Raw genomic sequence first — 6,979 nt, forward strand, 5'->3', positions numbered from 1 at the left:
TTGTCTTTTAAATCTGTGTTTCTTTATAAACCTAATCAACAGATGACTATATTGGCTCCATCTGAACATGATGTGCAGAGTCTTCATGAAAAATACTGTATTTACAGTGGTAAAAAAAAGCCCTAACCCCACTTTAATTTTACCCCAGTGTACATAAGATCAAAATCTAGCTAGCTAGCTATTTTAGGATTTTGTACTACCACTCATCATGCTATCTGAGCAGTTTCCACACAAAATCAGTAGCCATAACATAGTCCCTGTTGGAACCTCTGGTCCTTCTCCTTTTTGGGGTAAAAAAAGCCCTGCTTAGGAATGGAAATTTTGGAGTTTTATAGTTTTTTGGCATTCTTTGTTTTGTTTTGTTGGGTGGTTTGTTCCTTTGTTCCAGATATTTGTTGTTTTTTTAGGGGGTGGGTATATTTGGGGAAGGAAATGTTTGGTTACATGCAGTAGTTAATGTTTTGTCATCTCTTGGGGGTGCTGATGTATCATCTCTTGAATGGGGTTTTCTGAGGGAGCTGAAGGTTTGCTCCCCACAATGAGAGAGGGGCGCTGAAGAGGGTGTCTGGAAAGCTGAACTCCTGTTGAAATGATTATTAGTGCAGCTAAGATTTTATTGTGTTATTAAGGATATGTAAGGGTGCCTAGAGCTGTGGATATGTATCTTTGTATTATTTTATACCAGAATACATAATGCTGTGTCATTCTTGCTGTGGAGGAAAGACTTTTTGGAAGGGAAGGTTTTGCAGTGTTTCCTAAAGACAAGCAGACTCATGAAAATGAGACCAAATGTTGATGCCATTCACTGCCTCTTCACTTTGAAGGGATCAGGGTTTGGCCAACAGTCAACGCACACACAAGGATCCAAATATGGCTAAAGGCAGCCTGGAGAAAGAGAGTGCAATGCATGTAAGGGTTCTGTAGTCATTTTAGCTGGACTAGTGCAAATGCAGAGTAGCTCCATGGACATCAGCAGATTAACTCTGAAGAGTTTCTGGCCAAAAACTCTGGGTTGAATGCAGCAGTGACAGAAACATTGGTCTGATTTACTTGTGTTAGATCATTTTGGTATAACATTGGTGTAAGTGGCAAAGTACCAGTACATGCATTGACCTGGCATTCTATCCACCATCTTGTGTAAATCTAGACATGGCCAAGCAGAGTACTATGATTAGAAAGACAGACAGATGGATGGGACCATTGCTTATCTAACACACAATGTCACATTGCCATAAAGACAGATTTCTGTTTGATTGTGAATTATTAGGACAGATCGATTGATCATTCGCTGGATAGATGAGTGTGTATGGGGATAGATAGATAGATAGATAGATAGATAGATAGATAGATAGATAGATAGATAATCCATGGAAAGTTTGTTCTGATTTTTCTGTTCATGATTGCCTATATCCAGATTAGAGGTGGTCAGATCATGCTGATACAGCAGAGCTGAAGCTATCTGTGGGAATGTGTCAATTCAGTCAAAACATTCATTGGAAACCAGGCTGGGAGGCAGACTGCCTGGCCAGCATGTCTCCCCCTGGCATCCTGCCAGTCCATCTGCCAGCCAGCTAGCCATCAGGCAGGCACCCCAGGCCCCACAGCAGCCTACCTGGCTGGCTGCCAGGTTCCCAGGCTCACGGTTCCTCAGAAGCTCACCTGTTAGGGAGCTTGATAGATGGATCCTCCAGGCACCACAGATCACCAGGCAGCTGCCTCCCTGGACTGCCCAACTGTCCAGCTAGCTGGGATTTGGGTAGCCCAGGGAGGCAGCTGCCTGGGGAAAGCTGATCAGCAATTTTTCAAAGACACTTTTTTTCATCCAAAAATGCTGATTCATTGAAACTGTACCTTTTCCTGGGAACATGTTGGTTTCAATTAAACTTTGATCGAGAACGTTTCTCAGGTGCAGGATGGAATTTCTGGTCAAAATTAGAGAGAGAGTGATGACTCTGAGTAGCAAATAGCCTAGGTGTTAGGGTACTCAACTGGGCTGCTCTGAATTAGGCAGAGCAGGGACTTGAACCTACATCTCCCCCAGCCCAGGTAAGTGTCCTACCCATTGAGCCAGAGTCACTGACTTTGGCCCACTGTATATTTAATAATTTATATCAAGAGGAACAGCTCCAACAGGTCAAACCAAAAGAGAGAACAAGTCTCATTACAGGCTGCTTGTTAGGATACTTACCTAAAATGTGGGAGAGCCAGGTTCAAAGCCCTGCTCTGAATTACACATGACTGGGTTGAGAGCCCTAGAGAATGAAATCCTCCTTTCATCCACAAACCAAGTACCATCAGGGCAGCACATATTTGTGCCCTTGCCCCAGTCAATGTATCTGACACCGAATCTGGAGGCACCACCTCTAGGGAGAAGAGGGGATGTTTATCTAGGATGAGGGCTGGGATTTCAAAGAGGCTGAATGAGTTAAGCACAAGTTCCCGTGGATTGACCCCTCTCACTCCATTAGGCCCTGCTCCACAAGGGCCAGACATGATGTTCACTGTCAGACAATAAACCTGTCATCATTGCCTCTGGGAGAGAATGCAGGAGAACCAGCTGCTTGGAACAGCTTCCAGGTAGATGAGACACCCAAGAATTTCTGCAGGAGCTGTTTGGCAGGAGTGAGCAAGGTGCGTCAAGGGTAGAGCTTGACAACATTTTTCCAAGCCATGGGCAGATTAATTTTCACTCAGCTAGAATAGTAGAAGTATCTGCCATGAACACACTGAGGATACTATTTCCTGGTGGAGTTTTCTTGACCAGCTCTATCAATCTCAGTTTCAATACATACCACCCATGTAATGTATCTTAGGTCATGAGCGTGCAGGGGTCTCGGAACGTGGGTGTCTGAGATGATGTGGGCATAAATTGGCCCTTCATCACACTAGTGTTTCACTCCCCTGATAGGCCTCACTCCTGCGCTACAGCAGCGTGGTGGTAGGCCAACAGCTGAACCTCATTAATGCAGAAATAGAGCCTAAGTTGAGCTCATATGATGGTCACCATCTTGGGTGACACCTTGTGGTTGAACTAGAGATCCCAAGAGCTAAGGGTTTGAGTCCCTGCAGCTTGAGCTAAACAGCCAGGCTCCCTGGTAGGGGTGTGACAGACTTACAAGCTCTTGTAATTGGGCACAGAGGAGATTTGAAACACACACAGACTGGTGGGTGACATTTGTATGTGTGACACTGTGCAGCCACTTTATCTGAACTGGAGTCACCTCTCTCAGCCACGAGGACAGGCCTCACAGACATTTGAACTAATCCAATGCCACTGCCTCTGTTGCAGTTTATTCTCTGTCTGGTCCCTTTCTCCCTTCCCCTCCCACACAGTCACTCAGTCTCTCACACTTCCCCATGTACAGGTAACCCAGCCTAACACAATGTGCCTCATCGTCCCCTTCTAGTGGTCAGACTTTGTATAGCAGCTTATGAGTTTGCTATTGCTTGTGCACTTTGTCCTTTAGCACTGTCTACACAGGATGTTAACTTACAGTTATGCATAATATTGTACTGCCCACAAACACACACAGTACTGCACAGCCCACAAACACACTGCAGTGTCCAGTCCATGTAGAAAGAAGGACACCCCTCCTTTTTAATCTCTCTCTCGAACCACTGGCAATGTACATACATCAGCACTCAGCCATTGAAGGTGTGATTATAAACAGGTAAGAATATAAAATCCGTTTATATGCTGATATTCTTGTACCACTGAAGAATCCATCTCATCAATCCCATCATTATTGAATGTAGTTGATATTTTTGGAAAAATCTCCAGTTTTTGCATTAACTGGAATAAATCACAGGCAATGGATATATCCAAAGACCAGATTCTTCTCAATGTCGGCATTTTCCATTTCAAATATGTAAGGAAATAACTTATTTAGTTGTTAAAATTTGTCCTAATCTTCCCAGAATTGTTTCTATAAATGTGGACTACATATTAAAGAAATTTCCAAGTTTATAGAGAGGTGGCGTCTCCTACCTCTAGACTTGCTGGGGAGAATAGAAATATCCAAAATGAATATCTTGCCAACAATTACTTATATCATTAGCTTATTGTCTTTCAAGGTCTCTCTCTTGCTCTTTGCTGGAATAAATAGGCTTACCATGCAATTTAGATGGGATAAAAACCAGTCTTACTTGTCACAGAAGATCCTTAAAAAATCCTGGGTAACTGGAGGTATGGGGTTGCCAGATTTGTATCTATATTATCTAGCATTTCAAATGCATCCTATTGTAAGTCGGTTCTCCTCCAGTAGCTCTGTATACACACTGGCCTGGTTTGAGATCAGAAAAAGCTTAGCCATGCCATTTGGGTCCCTCACTTCTTTCATATACCTTAGGCTACCCGCACCCTTAGGGAAAAATCCAATCTTTGTATCTACATGGGGCATCCTGCAATGCATTAAGATGATTACAGCATCTGATCTTACTAATTCTCTTTTTGTACCACTATGGGATACCCCCTGCCTCAGGATCAAGGTCAATTCCACGCTTAAGACAATTTGGATAGAAAAAGGATTAACAAAAATTGAAGATATAATACAAGATGATAGACTTCGATTACAAGTGTAACAAATATCAGCTACTACTGTATTACAGTTCTTTCCTTCAGTGGCTATGATGAAGGATTCATGCTAGGATCGGGGACGATCAGTTTGTTTCAACTCTTTCACCTCTAGAAGAACATGTTAAGAAATATGGGGGAAAAGGTCATTTTGTAGGAATTACATATGGGTGTGTAGTGGGGCGGCTGCCCTACTCCCTGAGAGTGTGGGCTGCAGCAGGCCAGTGTGCCTGTGCAGATGGGCAGCCACTTAGAGAAGGGCTTATTGGGAGACAATCGGGGCACAGATTGGAGACAACCAATCAGGGCCAGTCTCAGCCCTATAAAAGGCTGCTCCGGGAGAGAAGAATCAGTCTGTCCCAGACCTTCAACAGTGGAAGGTCAGTCTCCAGAGCTGGGAGACTAGCACTGTGGACAGCACAGTGCTGGACAGGCTCGGGGAGCACAAGGGAGCTCTAGCCTGTAGCCTGCCAGGCTGCAAGCCCTGAAGGGAAGGGCCTAGCGGGTGCAAGGGACCGTAGGGGAAGCGTCCCGATGAGGGGAGAGAAGGAGGACAGCGAGGCTGCCGCCAGAGGGTCGCTGGGCTGGGTCCCAGAGTAGAGGGCGGGCCTGGGTCCCCGCCTTTCCCCCCTTGCAGTACACCCAGCCATCAGCCGTGGGGAGCAGCCATCACAGACTACGCCAGATCCCTGACAGGAGGGATTAGACTTTGGGGGTGTACGGTTGGACATAGTGGCTGGGGTGCAGAGAGACTGCTGATCAACACCCCCCCCCCCGGAAGGGGGTGTGGATGGACTAAGGGGCACTGCTGGAGGGCAGTGGTCCTGAAGAGAATGCCGCGAGCTGGTGAGAAACGCGGGCTCCGACGCCAACCAAGGGCGAGACATCAGGCGGGACACCATCAGGAGAGGGCGCTCCACTGGACTGAGCTAATTCCCGGAGAAAACCAGTAGGAGGTGCTGCGGTGGTGAGACCAACCCCGCCACAGGTTGGCTTAATGTTTTGCATTACCCTCTCAATTGCAGTCTCAAAGAAAAATGGGGAAAAGAACTTAGCCTTATTATCACATCAGAAGCCTGGGAGGATATCTAGCTTAACGTGAAAGATAATTCAAGTTTTTTATCCTTGTGATTCTTCCAGAAAAAGATAGTAAACTGATACCTCTGGACTGCAGAACATTTGTTTAAGCTGAGATTGGCAACATGCAGTGAATGTTGGAGATACAAACAGCCACATGCCAACTTTTCACACATTGTCTCTACCTATCAAAAAATGCATGTGTTCTGAACACCATATTCAGTGTTCTCTCAAAAACTGTATTGCTATCTTTCCTTCTCCAAGCTTGTGTATTTTAGGGGTGCTGGATGTGTTGTTATTACCAGTTAACATTAATAAATGGATTGCAATAACTATTTTAGTGTCCAAAAGAGTTCTTTTGAGAAAATGGAAATCTGCAATTCCTCCGTCATACACAGACTACTCTGGTGAGCTCTCTGCAACTGTGTTAATGGGAAAAAATGACTCATTTATTTATCTATTTAGTCACTTTAATAATAGAAGCATGATCTCTATGGCTTCAGGGTTTTTGTTTTGTTTGGTTTTGTTTTTTCCGGATTTTACAAATAATGAACACTGAATTTTGTTATGCATATTGTATTTCCATCTTGTGCATGTATTTATATGTTTTGTTTTGTTATGTGCTTATATTTTATACAATAAAAATAAAGTTTAAAATTGTATGCCTTATTTCCAGTCTGAATTTGTCTTCAACTTCCAGCCATTGAATTCTGGTACAACCCTCTCAGCTAGACTGAAGAGCACATTTTCAAATATTTGTTCTCTGTGTTTGTACTTGTAAACTGTGATCAAGTCACCTCTTAACCGACTCTTTATTAAGCTAAATAGATTGAGCTCCTTGATATTAAAATGTTGATGTTAGATCCACAGCTTGTGTCAATTGGCGTCATGGCATTGGACTCAATGAGCCCAGTCCCCACCTGGTTTAAATGGATGTAATTCCATTGAAGTCAAGAGGTCAGATCTCCAGGTGGTGAAAATTGGTTAAGCTTTATCAAAGTCAATGGCATTACACTGGTTTGCAGAGGTCAGAGTTAAGGTCAGACTCTGCTCTCCCATATACCAGATTTACACCAGTCTGACTCCTTTGACACCACTCCTGATTTAAGCACACAAGGGAAAGAAGCTCCATGTTTTTAAGTAACCCTGAAATGGGTATAAGCAGCAAAGCAGTTTAATAGGCATTGCTTTGGTACAGAATGAAAGCCCAATTCCTCCCTCCCACAAAATGCACACCAGTTTAACTCCATTATTAAGCCAGAACTTCTGCTGGTGTAAATCATCCCAAGTGCATTGACATCCATGGAGTTAATTTGGATTTGCATTGGT

Source organism: Trachemys scripta, chromosome 14 (genome assembly GCF_013100865.1).
Source record: "Trachemys scripta elegans isolate TJP31775 chromosome 14, CAS_Tse_1.0, whole genome shotgun sequence".
In the NCBI taxonomy this organism is placed as follows: domain Eukaryota; kingdom Metazoa; phylum Chordata; order Testudines; family Emydidae; genus Trachemys; species Trachemys scripta.